This window comes from Octopus bimaculoides, chromosome 2, assembly GCF_046866305.1.
Source record: "Octopus bimaculoides isolate indiv1 chromosome 2, ASM4686630v1, whole genome shotgun sequence".
Taxonomy (NCBI): domain Eukaryota; kingdom Metazoa; phylum Mollusca; class Cephalopoda; order Octopoda; family Octopodidae; genus Octopus; species Octopus bimaculoides.
Window position 1 is genome coordinate 43,826,863 of NC_142929.1, and position 19,423 is coordinate 43,846,285.

General features: G+C 37.8%; 1 long non-coding RNA gene across 2 annotated transcripts in view; it reads right to left on the minus strand.

Moving 5' to 3' along the window:
* Positions 1 to 7,434: 7,434 nt before the first annotated feature.
* LOC106880769 (uncharacterized) overlaps positions 7,435 to 19,423 on the minus strand; it is a 27,455-nt gene continuing 15,466 nt past the window's right edge. For both annotated transcript variants that reach the window (XR_016238808.1, XR_016238807.1), the window contains exon 4: positions 7,435 to 9,370. This is a non-coding gene — a long non-coding RNA (uncharacterized LOC106880769). The remainder of the gene's footprint in view (positions 9,371 to 19,423) is intronic.

Below are 19,423 nucleotides of genomic sequence, written 5' to 3' on the forward strand. Positions count from 1 at the left end.
TAGTTATAAGCAGCTCATTCTATTAGTATGTTAGTCTGCACTTATCTCTTAGCTCTAATTTATCCTACCACTAACACTAAACATTAACCTGCAACTGGTACAATGTTTTATTCGCTGCATCAACTTTAAAACAATCATCTCAATTCTTTTGACTTCGCCTTTCATCCTTTCTGGGGCGATAAATTAAATGCCAGTTGCGTACTGGGATCGAACTAATCGACTGGCCCCCTCCCTCCAAAATTTCGGGCCTTGTGCCTAGAGTAGAAAAGCATTCTCCACTCTTGTGGGCTATGATAAATCGGACGTTGGTCTGGTCTTCTACCTTGAGTAACTAAATAAATAAAAATGATATACATAAAGACAATAGGCGCAGGCGTGGCTGTGTGGTAAGAAGCTTTCTCCCGCATCCGGTTGTGTCAGTGTTCTTACACTGCAGAAGTCGCCACGATGGTGCACAGCTGGCGAAATATTGATTGAAAAAGCTCAGCTGTAAGGTAAGACTTTTGTTTATTGGGTCCAGTGGGGGGTTGTTGTTTGCTGTATTATTTTTTGTACAAACAAGAAATCCTCACTGGATTCTGGACTCTGGTCTGCCTACAGTTGGGCAAAATTGTTCACTTTTAAGCTAAATATTTTGGTGGGCGGATCCTCTGCCGCCATAAACTGTGGAATTTTTTTTTTTTTTTTTTTTGCTTCTGTGAAAAAAAATATTCTTTATTGTGTATTTACCATCTAATGGTAAATTATTTTTTGTTCCTGCTTCTGTGTACCCGACTCAACTGGAGTACCTTTTTGGAAACTACAAGGGCCAGGAGTACCGGTTGGCCTGAATTTAATTTTTTGAAGAAGCTGTTGCAGTGATTTGAACTATCACAGGGCAAAGAACTGTCGTCGTGCTAAACTGTATTTTTTTTTTCATTTCTTATTATCTTTTGTTTTTATGTTTTTCTCTTGTCTTCTTTCTAACTGCTTTTTTTGGGGTGGGAGCGGGATTTTGTTTTTAATTCTTTACTTTTCATAATTTTTGTTGAACTATTAAGAGAATTTTTTTAAAAAAGCATGGCGAAAAAGAATGTCTTGGAGTGGGTGATTATCCCACCCAAAGAGTGGCTTAAACAGCAAGAGGAGAAGACGGTGGTGTTGAGAACATATTCGAAGGTTCTCGACGCCATCGCCGTGTTCTCCAAAGAAGTAATAGAAGAAGAGTTGAAGGACTATCTACCAACTGTGAAGTTTATTGCCCGGAGTGTCTTATATGCAACGATTTGGTTGCTATTTGACACCACGGTGGAGGCTCGCATTTTTGCGAGCCAGCCCCTGGAGGGCAATAAAATTTTGTTTCTTCCCACGTACTGTAGGAAGAAACTGACGCGGGCTTGGGTTTGCGGATTGCCACCGAATTTAAAACCAGGCTGGATAGAGGACACTATCCGCCGGGGTGTGGGTGGCAGCGGCACCAATTTCTTTAATGTTAAATTGTTATAGTGGCTGATTGGGTCGGGTCAAAAGTTATTTTGACCCTGCAGACCCAATCAGTAATTGATTTAGTCTTTCCAGACTTTTTAACTATGGCTGGGTGCAGATACCCGGTGATTCTTGAGGGTCCCCCCCCCCCAAGTGTCACCGGTGTCTGGAACTTGGCCATATAAAAAAGAACTGCTCCCAGGACCAAAGCAAGGTCCTGGAGCAGTTGGTTCAGACCTCTGTAGAAGAGGGAACGGAGGCGGTCGAGGAGGAGGAGGACTCCTCAAAGAAGGGCCGCAAGAGGAAAAGGGTGAGCAACAATGGGTACTCACCGAAGGATCCTAGGGATGAGAGAGGGGAGGCGGATCTTCCGGTCACGGAGGAAGTGTTGGAGAAGCACCAAGAGGGAGCAATTCTGGCCTGCTCACGGGATCCCGAATGGCCTCTGCAGATAGCTGTGGAGGTCATATCGTTTCCCGTGTTGCAAAGGCTGAAGAAGCTCAATGAGGAATATCGCTTGTGACCGGGCGGCCTCGACACGTCACTCGCTTTGTGCTTGAGTGAGGTGTGGGAAATGGCAGGGTACGGGGTCACAAGCGATACTGAATTTGAAGAGGACTGTGGGTAAGAGGTTGGAAAGCCTCGATGTTGAGAACTGATAAGAGGTTTGAAACCTCATTCTGTTTTTAACCAAGGTACGAGACGTAGTGCCTCATTTTTGTGTTTTAATGAACAATTATGAACAACTGTAAGAGGTTTATTGCCTCATGTATGATAAATAAGAGAACAATGTTTTCGGGAAACGAACAATTGGCGGGCGTTGTCTGTTTCCCCCATTAATCATCATTTTCACTTTTCATCTCATATGACATTATGTCTGAGTCCAGTCCGCAGCTTCTTTCTTTCTCTATGTAAAAATAAAGAAGCTTGCTTCCCAACCACATGGTCCCGGGTTCAGTCCCACTGCGTGGTACCTTGGGGAAGTGCCTTCTATTATAGCCTCGGGTGGACCACAGCCTTGTGAGTGGATTTGGTAGACGGAAACTGAAAGAAGCCCGTCGTATATATATGTGTGTGTGAGTGTGTGTGTGTGTGTTTGAGTGTGTGTGTGTGTGTTTGTGTGTGTGTGTGTGTGTCTGTGTGTGTTTGTGTGTGTGTGTGTGTGTATGTGTGTGTGGGTGTGTGTGTGTGTGTTTAAACCCCCATCACCGCTTGACAACCGACGTTGTTGTGCTTGTGTCTCCATAACTTAGCGGTTCGGCAAAAGAAACCGATAGAATAAGTACCACTTCTTAAAAAGGAAAAAATGAAAAAAAGTACTGGGGTCGATTCATTCGACTAAAAATTCAAGGCGGTGCCCAAGCATGGCCGCAGTCAAGTGACTGAAATAAGTAAAAGGTAAAAGATAAAGACATATATATAAGTACATGCAAGCATATGTACTTACACACACGCACACACGCTCGCGCGCGCGCACACGCACGCACACACACACACACACACACACACACACACACACACACACAAACATACACACACCAGGTCATACAAGAATAGGGTATAATGATAATATCCCAGAGCAAACTCGTTGACAAGATAAAATTATGTTGGCATTTTAGCTTCTTGAGTGATATCAAGTTTAAAGCATATAGCAAATCTGACTTGAAGTAGAACTGCCATGCCAGGTCATCTTACTGACCCTCATCCCTCTCTTTTTAGCTATTTCGCCTGAACAAGAGATGTGTGTAGCAACTGTATCTTTGTATTGTTAAAAGCGATTAAGCTGCATGTTCCTGTTAGTTATTTTCAAGATATCTCTTTATGAAGTCATTACAGGTCTAACGTGATATGTCCAGTTTGAGTGTAAGTGGCGTTGGTTAATGAATAAAGAATAGTAATAACTTAAGGTTAATGAATAAAGAATAGTAATAACACTTACCAACGAATAACTATAAGTATTGTTGTTGTTGTTTTTTTGTGAACAGAATCTTAAGGCACACTAGAATAGATAAGGTATGAGTGGCAGAGAGTACTTCGTATATGCTGCTGATAGTAAGTTGTCTTCGATCTAAGAAATGAAGATCGAAAGTAGCCAAATAGACTGCAGGTTAGCGGGTAGATTATTGTACTAGACATGGTATTTGTAACTGCATTACTTTCAGTAAAGCTATGACGATCGAAAGAAATGGAGCGTGATGCATAAGTGTAAGACAGGAGTAAATCTGAGAGAACGGAAACTGTACAAGTGGTTACTGAAGAGATAGAAAAACTGAATGTGTTTCTACCATATTTGAGACTTTGATAGAGAGAACGTTAAAGAGAAAGTGGATAGGATCAAAGAAAGTACCCTACATAGAAATGGGACTTAATGTAGCGTGTTTCAATAGTTTGATCAGAACTTCTAGAGATAAGGACAAATTATAGAGTTTGACAATAAGGGGAAGCTAGATATGAAATGAACGCTTTAAAATGATTCTAGAAACACTGTCGTGACCTCTCTTTTTTAGGGTTGTTGCATGAACACCACATGGAGGCGCAATGGCCCAGTGGTTAGGGCAGCGGACTCGCGGTCATAGGATCGCGGTTTCGATTCCCAGACCGGGCGTTGTGAGTGTTTATTGAGCGAAAACACCTAAAGCTCCACGAGGCTCCGGCAGGGGATGGTGGCGAACCCTGCTGTACTCTTTCACCACAACTTTCTCTCACTCTTACTTCCTGTTTCTGTTGTGCCTGTAATTCAAAGGGTCAGCCTTGTCACACTGTGTCACGCTGAATATCCCTGAGAACTACGTTAAGGGTACACGTGTCTGTGGAGTGCTCAGCCACTTGCACGTTAATTTCACGAGCAGGCTGTTCCGTTGATCGGATCAACTGGAACCCTCGTCGTCGTAACCGACGGAGTGCCAACAACAACAAAGCATGAACACCGCAGTAAGATAAATGTAGTAGAGTGGGAGGATCTTGAAGAGGGTTCACTTTAGTATAGGAACCAAAGATTTCTGAAATGTTTCTGGAAATCTTTTTAAGAAGAAATCAAGATGCTATATGGCAATTAGGAAGCTGAAAGGATTTTGCAATATTCATTGCCTCGTTGATGGTCTTACAGTTGTTGCGTAACCCTAAATTAGTCCTGATCGAGTAAACCAAGGATCTACAATGCCGTTTTCTTTTTTATATATCTGGGACTACATTATCCAATAAATCTTTAATTATTTAAGGTGTATTTGGTTACTATTTTTTTGCTAGTGAGAAACTGCCTAGAGACTGTCTCGTTGCGATAGTTGGTAAATTACTCTTAATAGTGGTGCTGGGTGACTTCCAGAAGTTGAAGGCGTCTACAGCACATTCACGAGAGAAAGACAAAGAGAACTTCAGTTTATAGGTTTTGGTCATGTGAATGATATACAGAGTATAATACCAAGGAAGTTCATTTTCGTTATTTGTTCTGTTTAATTGTACTATGTGTTCACGCGTAACACATCGTGTGTTTGTACTTAAGACAGTGTTAAATATTTTAATCGTGTCGCTAATGGTCGTTCAGTTGGTAAATTAGTTTTGCTATTACCTTTAAGTTTTGGCTTGTATTTCTTATAAATAGCACTTTTTCGTATGAATTCTCTTCATGTACAGAAAGATGGACTATCAATGAACAGTGAAACATGCCAGGGCATTCTTCTTTATTTTCCTTTGTGCGAAGAGAATAACGAAATATAATCATATCCATTTAAGCTTCACAGCAATGGCCTTTTTTAATTGACTGTGATTCAGCTATTATATGCATACATATGAGTGTGTGTGCATGATTGGATATATGTATGTAAAAATATGTGTAATATATATATATATATATATATATATATATATATACATATACACATACATGTGAGTGGGGGGGAAGCTTTCTTTTTATATAAAATTATATACAAAAAACAGTTGAACTCTAAACTGAAGGATCACTCAGAACTTTTTAGCGGAGTACCGTATTTATAAATTTTTACAAACTTCGAACTCGCTGTCAAGCATTTCGCTATCAACACACACACACACACACACACACACACACACACACACACACACACACATATACACATGTGTGTGTGTGTGTGTGTGTGTGTGTATGTATATATACTTCATGCACGAATTTCACAAAATCAAATAAGAAAATATGCAAGAGATTAATATAAAAGCTAGAAGCCGGTGTAGTGGACGAAATATGGGCTATTTGGCAGTGATAGGGTGTAAACATTGGATTTTGTGACAAGATTCTCTCTGCAGTATGTTTTTTAGGGCAGCTCTTGCCGTCAAGTAAAGATAAGGCAAATACTGACAGACAGATGGCACCGAAACTTCGTCACCCTGTCGTGTAACTAAATTTTTTTTTTCTCACCAGAACTTACTCCTCCGGCTATTCCCATGTTAGTAATTCCTTGGCATCGTGTAACGAAAGTTGAATAACAGAATAGACATATATATACAGAAAAGGAGTGAGATATATATACACTTGCACACGTGTATATCACACTACGTAAAATGCACAGGGTACAAACCACAGTAACATACATACATACATACATACTTACACACACACATATTTACTTTCATTCATATATATATATATATATATATATATAATATATATATATATATATATGTACATATATATGTACATATAATGGTCCTCTTCCATCATAGTCGAGAACATTCCCATCAAAGCTTCCGCCTAATACAAGCACAACTATGACTATGTAACCTGTATTATTGCTGAGATTTTATTCAAAACAAATAACGAAGGAAACATTTATAAAGATTTGCTACAAAATCAATAAGTATTTTACTCTGATTACACTAGTAGTGGTTTTCTGCTAATCGCAAAATTATATTTATGCATTTGATTCCCAATTTATTTAGTATTACTATGTTTCGTTGAATTTTCCTTTGTATCCTGTAACTGTTCTCGCTCGCTCAGTAAATAAATTGTACTCACTCGCTCAGTAAATATTATAACTGTATTCACCCGCTCAGTATATAAAATTTTGGAATAACTACAGAAATGTGCCTCCACCCCAACTTTGTTTCCTAATAACTTTCTGGGAAATAGATATTTTTTTATAAAATTTTATACAAATACCTTTCAGATGGTGTTGAGAAATTTCGGATAATTCACACATCAAGACTTTCTTACCTCATATTTTCTACAAATATTTTTCAGGTGGTAGGGGCGGTTATTTCACGCATCTCGAGTTTGCTTCCTCATATGATCTTGGGTAGGTTTAAAATAGAGATATTAAGACTGCGATAAATTAATGGTTTCAAAATTTGGCACAAGGCCAGTAATTTTAGGGGAGGAGGTAAGTCGATTGCATCGAGCCAGGTATTCAACTGGTTCTTATTTTATCGACCTTGAAAAGATGAAAAAGCAAAATTGACCATGGCGGAGTTTGAACTCAGAAAGTAAAGACGGATGAAATGCCAGTAAACATTTTGCCTGGTGTGCTAACGATTCTGCTTGCTTGGTGTAGTAAAATAATTAATAAAAATACGTATTTAATAATTAATGTTAGTATTGTACTCACTTTTCTACAAAGATTTCTTTCGGAGAATTTTCAGTAAAGGATGGAATAGTTCTCAAGTTTTTTTTTTTTTTAATGAGGAAACAAAGTCGAGATGCGTGAAATATCATTCCATGCACTCCAGTAATTTTTTTTTTTTTTTTTCAACACTAAATTCCGATATAATCGTAATCTGCATAGTCTGAAACGTATTTGTTGAAAATTACATGAAAAATATCCACTTTTTAGAAAGTTATGAAAGAAAAAAATTCGTGCCGCGGAACACTTCTGTAGTTACGTCGAAGTATAACCAGATACTTAAAAGGCGTTATTTTGCAATGTAAGACGTCACAGTGAATAAAGATTTGTCTTGTGACTGAATCATGAGGTTCAAACCTTCAATAATAAAACCACACATTGATAAAAATAGTAAAAACATTTTATTAAATATTCATTAAAAATGGAACTAAGAAGACTTTTTAGATAGGGTGGACTAATAATTGCTTTCTTTTACTAAAAGTTACATACTCTTAACTAACTGATAAGCAGCTTTCTGTATAATAGTATAGATATTCCCAGATGCATCTGCAGCAATTGGCGTTAGTTACGTAGTAACTTCTTTCGAATCCCAGCTTCGTTATTAAAATTTATCAGTCTCTTTGAATTAGACATTAATTTCTTATATTTAGCGTGCTTCTTAATCTTTTGTGTTAATATACTGTATTTCCTCCTATGTATTTATTAAAACCTACAAGAGATATATCTTTTTAGTGATTATTACAGTATTAGTGACTTCACGCCTTCTGTCCAGCTAAATATGATCTGTCAGCGTTCTTACTGTTGCTTTTGTCATTTTTGTTTAATCCAGTGTGCCAACATCCGAAATGACTAGTTCATCTCAATTTCAGATTTTATTATGAGGTAAATTTAGCTGTTATTTTTAGCACGTCGAGTGACCACTTTGGATCTTCCTCTTTGGTAGAGATGGTGTGTTCTAAACACAGCCATTCATTTTCTTGTTTTTTTCCTGTTTCTCACAATTTTTTTTTATAATTATATCAAAGTCAAATCATTTAAACGATTGCATTAACATTATGCGTTTACGTATTACGTCTTTTTCTCTTGGCATTCACTTCTGTTTTTCTTAGAATTTTGTTCTGCTTTTCTTGGAACTTATCTCTGTCATGTGTACCAGTCGACACTGTCAGTAATATTCTTGCTTGCTTTTCTTTTTCATTCTGAAATATTGTGTCACGTTGAGTTAATTGATTCTTAGATACTTGTAGGGTTGTTAGTTTTCTAAAATCCTAACTTCACATACATTATATTTCTTCATAAGCTTTCATCTCTTGAGTGTAGCCTTTGCACATTTTTCTGTTGTAAGTTTCATACAGTTATCCTTGCTAAAACTCTGTGCTATTCATTACAAGTTGACTAACTGGTTATCATCTTTGATAAGATATTTTTAAAGTTAGCTGTGCATAAGTGGATGACATTTGATCACAACTGCTATGGTTTAACATAGGAGGTTGAGATGTTAAGATCAAACAGAGGAATGGAGAAGAACGGATGTGATGCTGGAACATTATTCGGTTAATGAGGATTTTTTTTTTACAGATAGGTAATTGCTTTCCTTATTACAATGTATCTAATAGCAGTTAAATTACCCGTACTGCAACATATCTTAGTGTAATATTATCGACTGATTTCTTTTTATAGTTTTTCCAAGTAAATGTTTTCCTATATTCAGTTATGACTTAATTTACCAATAGTGGATCTCTAAAGCATAAAAGAAAAACACTTGTCACTACTTTTTGTTTACCTGATAATAAGCCGAAATGCGCGTTACAATCAATCTGTAATTCTGAGGTTTTTTCTTCGTATTGTCAAAAACTGGTATTTATTTATTTATTTATTTTTAGCTTTCCTTCCCTTTGTAAGCGAATGCAGTATTTGACTCTGGTTTTATAATAATCCTTTCTACAAGGCCTGAAATTCTGAGGGTGGGAGGGAGCTAGTCGATTACATTGACCCTAGTGCTCAACTGGTTCTTATTCGTTCGACTCCGAAAGGATGAAAAGTCGACCTCGGCGGATAGAACGTGAAGACGGACGAAATGCTGCTAAGCATTTTGCCCAGCGTGATAATGATTCTGCCAGCTCCCTGTCTTCTCTGGTTTCATAACAATGATACTGAAAAATTTTCAAGAGGTTTTCTTGTTCGAACTGATTGTTTTACTAAAACAAGAATTAAATCTTTAGAAATTCTCTGCTTTTCTCTTGTTGTCTATTTGATGTTATATTGTATTCTTAAATATTTGGTGCTGTTTCCTTTATCTTACTTTCGTCTTTTCTCTCCTAATTTCACAAAAAAAAAATAAAACGATAATGATAAAATCCACGCAGCAACATGAAGCGGTGCACTGCAAAATAGAAATATCTTTCATATAGAATTACAAACGCAGATCTAGGATGTGGGCCTAGAAGACACGATTGGCTGTAATAGGCCAAGATATATATAGGACTCAATGTAAACAGATTTTGTTCTAGAAGTAAATGCTAAAAACCAACAAAAGCTGTTAAAGACTGATAAAATCATTAAAAACATTAAAATCTACACAGCAAGCTAAATACTTTTAATAAATAGGTTTCAAGATTAAAGACCTTAAAGATTAAGCCAAGACATATCACATATTATCTCAAGCCAATCTTTGGCAATATTCTCGAGCTACCTCTATCGTTTTACTTAAGAAAAATCCCTTCTTGGCCTTTTTGGCAAGGATCAAAACTGTAGTATCGTTTTATATAAGGAATACTTACTTTGAAATGTTGCACACTGTTGCACAGATTTTACTGTAATTGACTTATATTTTCATTTTATCTTTTATTTTGTCTTTTTATTTATTTTTAATTTTATACGCAGTCTTTCTAGATGGTGGTGGCTGTGGGTAAAATAGGAGTTGGGTGGTGGATTTGCAGAATTTAAAGGTGACGTGAAAGTAACTGCAGTATTTAGTTACGAGCCATTAGGTTCTAATTTCAAATCATACCTTGATAACCTTTGCCATTCATCCTTCCGGTGTTAATAAAATTAGGTACCTGTTAAGTAGCAGGATCGGTGTAATATGTCTATAAAGTAACTTAGATGTAAAGAAATTGTAAGACAAGCTTCGTTGAGGATTGAATCTGCTTCTATCGAATAGCTGTTTATGTATTTTAAGGTTTGGGAAATGATTTGCGCTTAATTTTCTTTTCTTATATTTTTCCATGTATAATATGGAGAAAATGTGGCTGCTATTTCTTGCTGGTCGAGAGACAAGGTAGAGGCTCTTTTTCTGGCTCAAATATACAAAATTCTGCCATTACTAACGATCGTTTGTAATTTTATCCTTCTTTGTAATTATTTAGTATATAGTAATGTGTGTTTTAGTTTTGTGTCACAGGTGCATTTGAGTGTTTCGATACCGTTGTTTATACCAATTTGTTTTTCTTTGTAGCATAGAAACAAAATTACTCGATTTGTTTGCATGTATTTAAGAATGCCAGACGAAACATGTTTGTTCGTCTCAAACCACCACCACCAACAACAACAACAATAATAATGGTTTCAAATTTTGCTACAAGGATAACCATTTTGGGGGAGGGAATGAATCGATTACATCAACCCCAGTGTCTCAAGGGTACTTAATTTATCGACCCTAAAAGAATGAAAGGCAAAGTCGACCTCGGCGGAATACCGCTGTGCATTTCGTCCGGCATGCGAACGATTCTGTCAGCTCGCCGCCTTGATAATAATAAATGATGATGATGATGATGAGGAGGAGGAGGAGGAGGAGGAGGAGGATAACAATGATAATAATAATAATAATAATAATAATAATAATAATAATATCTACGTGCTGACACTGATCGCCTATACATGAAGAGAGCAAATAGAGGAAGAGGACTGATAAGTGTGGAAGACTGCGTGCGTATCGAACTCGAGAGCTTAATGAGATACCTAACCCAAAGTAGGAAAACCTTGATAGCGACAGTTGGGAATGAGAGAGTATTGAAAGCAGAGAAAAAAGAAAAAAACAAAGAGCATGAATAAGAATTATGCAAGATGGGACTACACAATCAATTCCATGTAGTCACAACAGAAGCTGTTGGTAAAAATAGGTGGGATTGGCTGATGAAAGGAACACTAAAAAAAAAAAAAAAAAAAGACCGAGAGCACTATACTGGCAGCGCAAGACCAAGCTTTGGTCACGAACTGGAGGGTCAACTTTAGGATTGTGCAAGTGCGAAAAGTGGGGGCTTGAGAGAGGCAAGACGTGGTATGAACACAATCCCCAGAGAGTGGCGGAGTCGGAGAGTAGCAAAATCCTCTGGGATTTCCCAGATCAAGTACAAGAGCATAACAGACTGACCTTGTGGTGGTGGGCAAGGTGCACTACATATGCTATATAGTTGATGTTGCATGCCCCTTTGTTGCATGCCCCTTCAAAAAAGGGTGAAGATGGTGTTAAAATTCAACCTGAATGCCAAAAATTTGATTACTGCAATGAATATTTGGGCAGTTGCGGTGGTCAGATACAGTGCATGCATCCCCAAATGGACTAAGGAGGAAACATCAATACTGGATAGAAGAACGAGAAAGTTGATGACGCTGCATGGGGCGCTACACCCTAATGCAAACGTAAACGGAATTTATATTAAAAAAAAAGAATGGTAACTGAGGATTAATTGGTATAGACTATTGTATAAGGAGTAAAATGAGAACGCTTGCCGAGTATTTGATAAATAGTGATGAAGACCTGCTGCAATATGCCGCGAAAGATAATGGTGTAAATGCAGATGAAATGATGAGCAAGGAAGAGTTTAACCAAGGAGCTGTGGAGAAGAGAAAAGAAGACCTTCTTGAAATGAGAATACATGGACAGTTTGAAAGGAATACACAGGATGTTAAGGACAATACAGCATCGTGGGCATTGCTTGAGCGAGGTGATTTGAAGCGTACCATCGAAAGCCTGATCATTGCTGCACAAGACCAGACTCTCGCTACCAACTCAGCGAAGTATACATCTATAAAACTTCTAACACCCATAAATGCAGACTCTGTGTGAAGGGTGTGGAAAATGTGACCCACTTGGTAATTGGATGTAAGAACCTTGCACAAAAATAATACAAGCGCCGCCACGGTAAAGCGTGTGTGTATCTTTATTGGCTCTTATGTCTTATGATGGAAAAGTAACGATACTCTGAGACTGTGATTTTCAGGCGGATCGTGTGATCGAACACCGTCGGCTGGATAATGTGATATTGAATAAGAGCGATAAATACTGTCAGATCGTTGATGTAGCCATACCAAATGACATGAATGTTGTGAGTAAAGCGGTTGAAAAAAGCACCAAGTACTCCGAATTGAAAATGGAAATGGCAAGACTATGCAATGCGAGAGGGTAATGTAAAACCGATACCAGGGATGATAGGAGCGTTGGGCTCAATCCCATTGAAACTTAAAGATTTCTTGAGGCAACTGGAAATCCCATGCAAGACGGATGTCTTGCAAAAAGCAGCCTTATTGGGCACAGCGCACATCTTAAAGTTTCTGAGCAGGTTTTCGAGGCTTTTGTAGCCACTTCTGCTGTATAGAAGCCCTAAGCAGTCTTTCCGTGCGTCCAAAATGCTGTTCTAATCCCCCACTAGTACTAAATAATAATAATAATTAGAATAATCAGGTTACCTCCACCCCCGAAATTGCTGGCCCTGTGCCAAAAATTTAAAACCATTATTATTGACATCATTATCATCATCATCATCATCATCATTATTATCATCATCATCATCACCATCATCATCATCACCGTCATCATCATCATCATCATCATCATCATCATCATCACCATCATCATCATCATCATCATTATCATCACCATCATCATCATCGTCATCATCATCGTCGTCATCATCATCATCATCATCATCATCATCATCATCATCATCATCATTATTATTATTATTATTATCATCATCATCATGCAGCGAGCTAGCAGAATCGTTAACACGCTGGGCAAAATACTTAACAGTATTTCGTCTGTTTTCACATTCAGAGTTCAAATTCGGCCGAGGTCGACTTTACCTTTAATCCTCTCGAGGTCGATAAAATAAGTACCAGTTAAACACTGGGGTCGATGTAATCGACTTAAACCCTCCCTGAAAATGCTGGCCTGTTAAAATTTGAAATTGTTATTGTTATTGTCATTATTATCATTATTATTATTATTATTATTATTATGGGTAATCAAATCCTAAACTGGCCGGCATGTAAGGTTGATAAGACTCAGCCACCACCACTACCACCACCACCATCATCACAACCATCCCCAACCATACCGCTCTACCATCCTCATAAACGATAGGGAAAAGAAAAATGTCCCAACTACATAGATAACAGCACTGTTTATACACATGCCACAAGAAGGAAAATCGTATTTTATCAAATCACTCCATACGGGCAGCACAAAATAACAATTAAACAAGAAAATAAAAAGGGAAAGAAAGAATATGTGGGAGTGAAAGATAGAATAAAAGTGAGGTAGGTGGCGGGAAAGAGGGTACATGGGAGAAATATACTTTTGAACACTTAAGATATATTTTACTTCCAAAATATTCCAGTGGGTCCTCAATTTGTTTGACCGTTGGTGAAAGTAACTGTCACATGTCCATTTACACAAACCACTTTAGATAGCGAATACGAAGCACACGTGTCTACATGTGTATCTAGCGAGGTATCTATGTTTGTGTAAGCAAGTATATGTGTGTGTGTGTGTGTGTGTGTGTGTGTGTGTGTGTGTGTGTGTGTGTGTGTGTGTGTGTGTGTGTGTGTGTGTGTGCGTGCGTGTGCGCATATGAGTCTGTGTGCGCGCGCACCTGTGTGTATGCGTATACGTACACGAGCGTACTGTGAATTCCATATCTTGATGATATACTCATTAAAAGTGAATCCTGGCACCAACACGAAGAGAACGTAAAATATGTGTTCGAAAAAATTGGGGATTATGGTTTTGCTTTGAGTGAAGTAAAGTGTGAATTTTTCTTACCGAAAATAAGATATTTAGGACAAATCATTGACAGAAATGGACATCGACCAGATCCATCGAGGGCAGACGCAATTAAAAATATGTCACTTCCGACATACATTGCGACCTTACAAGCTTTTGGGAACTGGCAAATTATTACCAAAATTATATTCCAAATATGCATAAGGTGAGGTTCTACTGAATAATCTGCTTTAAAAAATGTAAAGTGGAATTGGTTGCAAAAATTGTCAAAGGGCGTTTGACAAAATTAAAAAAATATTAACATCTGATTTGTCGTTAGCACACTTCGATCCTGCAGCGGAGATTGTTGTAGCTTCAGATGGTTCATGCCTCACGTTCTCTGATATTAACAGAGAAAAATTGCAGCCAAATTGAAAAAGAGGCTCTAGCGATTACTTTTGCCATAAAAAAAAATTCACAGATTTTTACGCTGTAGAAGTTTTCAACTGCCAGTTATTTTACAAGACATGAAATTAAAATCGGAAAACGATCAATTAATTAAAAAATGAAATAGATACTGAAGTCTAAAAGAGATAAAATATCCGCAACACAAATGTGAACCATTTCTCAATGTGTGACAATGTGTCGATATATACACAAAGAGTCGTAGTGCCAGCCACACTACAAAAGCGATTATTAAAGGAATTTCAGATTGGGCACCCAGGGATTTCGAGAATGAAATCGTTAATGTTAAGTTATGTATATTGGCCAACAATGGACCGTGACATTGAAGAATCAGTGAAAGCATGCAGAAGGTATGCCTTAGCTGCAAAAGCATCTACCACTAAATGGCAGCCGTGGCCAAAAACAGATATTCCATGGTCCAGACTGCATGTTGATAACGCCGGCCCGCTTAAGGGTACCTTGTTGTGATGGACCGTATTTCAAAGTGGCCAGAAGTGCATAAATGTAAAAAGTCGATATCTGCGGTTACAATAAGCTTTTAACACGAATTGTTCGCCAGATATGATATTCTTGATACCATTGTGTCTGATAATGGAACTCAATTTACTTCAGACGAGTTCAGAAAAGTTTGCAAAATGTTCGTCACCGAACATGTCACCATTTCGCCCTATAATCCTAGGTCAACTGAAGCGTTTTGTTGACATTTTCAAGAAGATGTTGAAAAAGGCGAACAATGAAGTAATGGACGACCTTGCACTTCAACAATTTCTAAGAGTGTACCAAGTAGCACCTAATCTGAATACCCCGACTGGAATGTCACCCGCAGAATTGATGTCTTCTACAAAGGTCAGATCCGTCTTTGATAAGCTGATACCGAGTGAAGATGCAAAAAACGAACAACGAAAATACTTCAAAACTCTTCAAGTTAGATGACAAAGTAATTTTTAAAACCTATGGATATGGTAAAGGAAGCTGGGAGAATATTGTAATTATTAAACTTATTGGAAGAATTCCTGGTAAGGGCAAAAATATCGAAGACATATTAACCAATTTAAAAAAAGACTCACGGAAAAAATAGTCGCGGGGGATGAAATCACCATGGAGATATTGTACGACACGTTTGAGGTGCCAAAACCCAAACAATTTGAAACTACACGTTCTGGCACCAGAAAACGGAAAAGAACGATGCATTGGAATTGAACACTAAACGTAAGAGATGTTAAAACTTTGAGCGGAGTTTAATTCTCAAAAGGGGAGAAGTTGGGGAGACTAATTCTAGAAGAGGGAGACTAATTCTAAAAGAGGGAGAGTTATTCTAAAAGGAAACTAATTCTAAACGAGGGAGACTAATTCTAAAGATGGACTGACTCATTGTTGTAACATAAAGAAATGTGAGCGATTGGCAGCTCGGATTGGTAAGTAATACACTGTGAACCTTTGGTTGAGAGCGTTGAGTCTCAAGTAATAGTGATCGTATTGCCTCATGAAAATATTTACTTTCCCCACGCTCTGCTTCGTTGAATTATATATACAAAATCCAGGCTATTTTACTCTTTACTCTTTACTCTTTTACTTGTTTCAGTCATTTGACTGCGGCCATGCTGGAGCACCGCCTTTAGTCGAGCAATTCGACCCTAGGACTTATTCTTTGGATGCCTAGTACTTATTCTATCGGTCTCTTTTGCCGAACCGCTAAGTGACGGGGACATAAACACACCAGCATCGGTTGTCAAGCAATGCTAGGGGGACAAACACAGACACACAAACACATACACACACACATATATATATATATATATATATATATATATATACATATATACGATGGGCTTCTTTCAGTTTCCGTCTACCAAATCCACTCACAAGGCTTTAATCGGCCCGAGGCTATAGTAGAAGACACTTGCCCAAGATGCCACGCAGTGGGACTGAACCCGGAACTATGTGGTTGGTAAGCAAGCTCGTGAAAAAACACAGATTCCAAAATATACGTATGTGCCTGCACACCTATGTATGCGTGCGCGTTCTGGATTTTCGTCAGGCTGACTATATATGACACTAAGCATCTAAGAACATCAATATATGATATGCGATTGTTTTAGTTGATTTAACCCTTTCCTAAACATGATCAATTTTAACTGCCGGCTTTGCAGTGCGATTGACCCCTGATGCTGAAACTTGAACGTGAAGATTCATTATATTGGCATCATGCCGTGCTTACTTTGCGGGAAGAAACTATATACTACAACATCAACATTGAGCCTAAATTCAGAATTTACACGGTGTTCCTTGGGACAGTTTCTGGTTGGTTTTTAATAAGGTTTCGAGTTCTGAAACACAACATCTAAGAGGCTTCTTCACTCTCGTCTAAAACTTTATGCGTGTGTGTGTATGTATGTGTGTGTGTGTGTGTTTGTATGTGTGTGTGTTTGTGTGCGTGCGTGTGTGTATGTGTGTATGAGTGTGTGTGTGCTTATATGCATGCATATATGTGTGTAGGTAGGCAGGTATAATATATACATACATATGTATATATAAGCATGCATGTATATATATATATATATATATATATATATATATATATATATATATAATGCGAGAGAGTTAGGGGTTGAGGATTCAACCCACTAAGGGATAGTATCTATCCAATATACTGCTCGGTTGGTGCAAGTCGTTGGGTTCAGCATATTATCCTCCATTTTCTAATTGATATATATATATATATACATACATACATATATATATATATATATATATATATATATATATATATATATATATATATAAAACTGAGAATGTGCGTCTGTCTATATGTATGTATCACTAAAACTTGAGAACTACCCAACCGATTTCATTCCAATTTTACACAGAGTCCACGCAGTGTCATGGGCTAAAATGTTCAACTTCTTACCTATTGCCACCTCGGAGCAATCTCTTACTCATACACTATTTCAGTATTACGTGTCAAAAGTGAAACAATAACATGTCTATTTAATACTTTCACTATTAATACTGATGTTACGTGATGGTGATGATGATATATATACATACAAACAAACACACACACACACACGCACACACACGCACACACACACACACACATAATATAGGTGCAGGTGTGGTTGTGCTGTTTGCCTACCAACCACATGGTTTCAGGTTCAGTTCCACTGCGTGACCCCTTGGGCAAGTGTCTTCTACTATAGCTTCGGGGCGATCAAAGCCATTGTATATATATATATATATATATATATATATATATATATATATATATATATATATATATGCGTGTGTGTGTGTGCGTGTGTGTGTGTTTGTGTGTCTGTGTTTGTCCCCCCACCATCGCTTGACAACCGATGTTGGTGTGTTTACGTCACCGTAACCTAGCGGTTCGGCAAAATAACGATATGATAAGTACTAGGCTGACAAAGATTAAGTCCTGGGGTCGATTTGTTCGGCTAAAGGTGGTGCTCCAACATGGCCGCAGTCAAATGACTGAAACAAAAAAAAAGAGTAAAAGAATATATATATATATATATATATATAGTGTTGATATCCCTGCTTTTTTTATATACTATAGTATATCGATTTCAGATCCCCAACAAAGAATCTTACGTACGTGTACGGACAAAAATAAAACGAAATTCTGAAATATTATATTACTTCCAAGTGTTAATAACTATCAAGATAACAGTAGGTATGAGCTTACTTTCGCTGTATATATGGCTATGTATGTATGTATGTATGTATGTATGTATGCATGTACGTATAATATATATATATATATATACGTAGTGGTCTAATCTAGGCCAACGACTTCTATATTATAGTCCCGGAAAAAATAACGTAGTTCTTTACAATTTTAGCAATTGAGATATGACAATGAATCCGGGTGCGACAATATACAGCTAAAGCTGAAATTATTCATTTTATTATAATTATTATTATTATTGTTGTTGTTGTTGTTGTTGTTGTTGTAAGTAGTAGTAGTAGTAGTAGTAGTAATTATTTACAAATGATACATAAGTACTTATGTACACACGTACTTACATACATACATACATACATACATACATACATACCTGCATGCATACATACATGTGCACACAAACACATATATATACATATACACATGGATATATATATATATATATATATATATATATATATATATATAGAGAGAGAGAGAGAGAGAGAGAGAGAGAAACATATATATATATATATATATATGGGAGAATATACGAAAAAACAACAACAGACGAGGACAGGTGGTGTAAATAACAAAAGGATGTATTAGTATGACGCTCGGGAATACGGAAAGTCTTTGACGTTTCGAGCTACGCTCTTCAACAGAAAGAATACGGAGACAAGGAGAAAAACACGGAGAAAAAAAATTGAATAGTGTTCAGTCAACGGTCAATCATAATAATGGCTGATCATAACAATGGCTGACCGGAAGTTTAAAATTATTTTTTCAGGAGAGCTAAGAAAAGGGGGAGATAACAAACGGTGATCGAAGACCGAGGGGCTGTCTGTGGGAGATAGAATGCTGGTGATCTTGACGTATGTAGTGTGAAAATGGGGAAGGGAGAAAGGAGTTGGTCAGTTGTAGTGTGTGCGTGGTGTGATGCGAGGGTATTGGTGTGATGCGAGGGTATTGGTGTGATGCGAGGGTATTGGTGTGGTGTGATGTGAGGGTGTTGGGAGGTGGGGAAGGCATGGGTGGAGTGTCGGTTAGGTTGAGGGTGGGGTAGAGGTAGGGGTCTGTGGGTAGGGTGGGGTATGTGGGTAGGGGTGGGTGGTGGGTGTAAGGAATTGGATGGGGTGAAGTGGGAAGGTAGAGTAGGAGTGTGTTGGGGTGTGGTGGGATGAGCTTATGAGGGGGTGTTGACGATGAAGGGGGAAAGGGAAGGTGGATGTAAGAGAG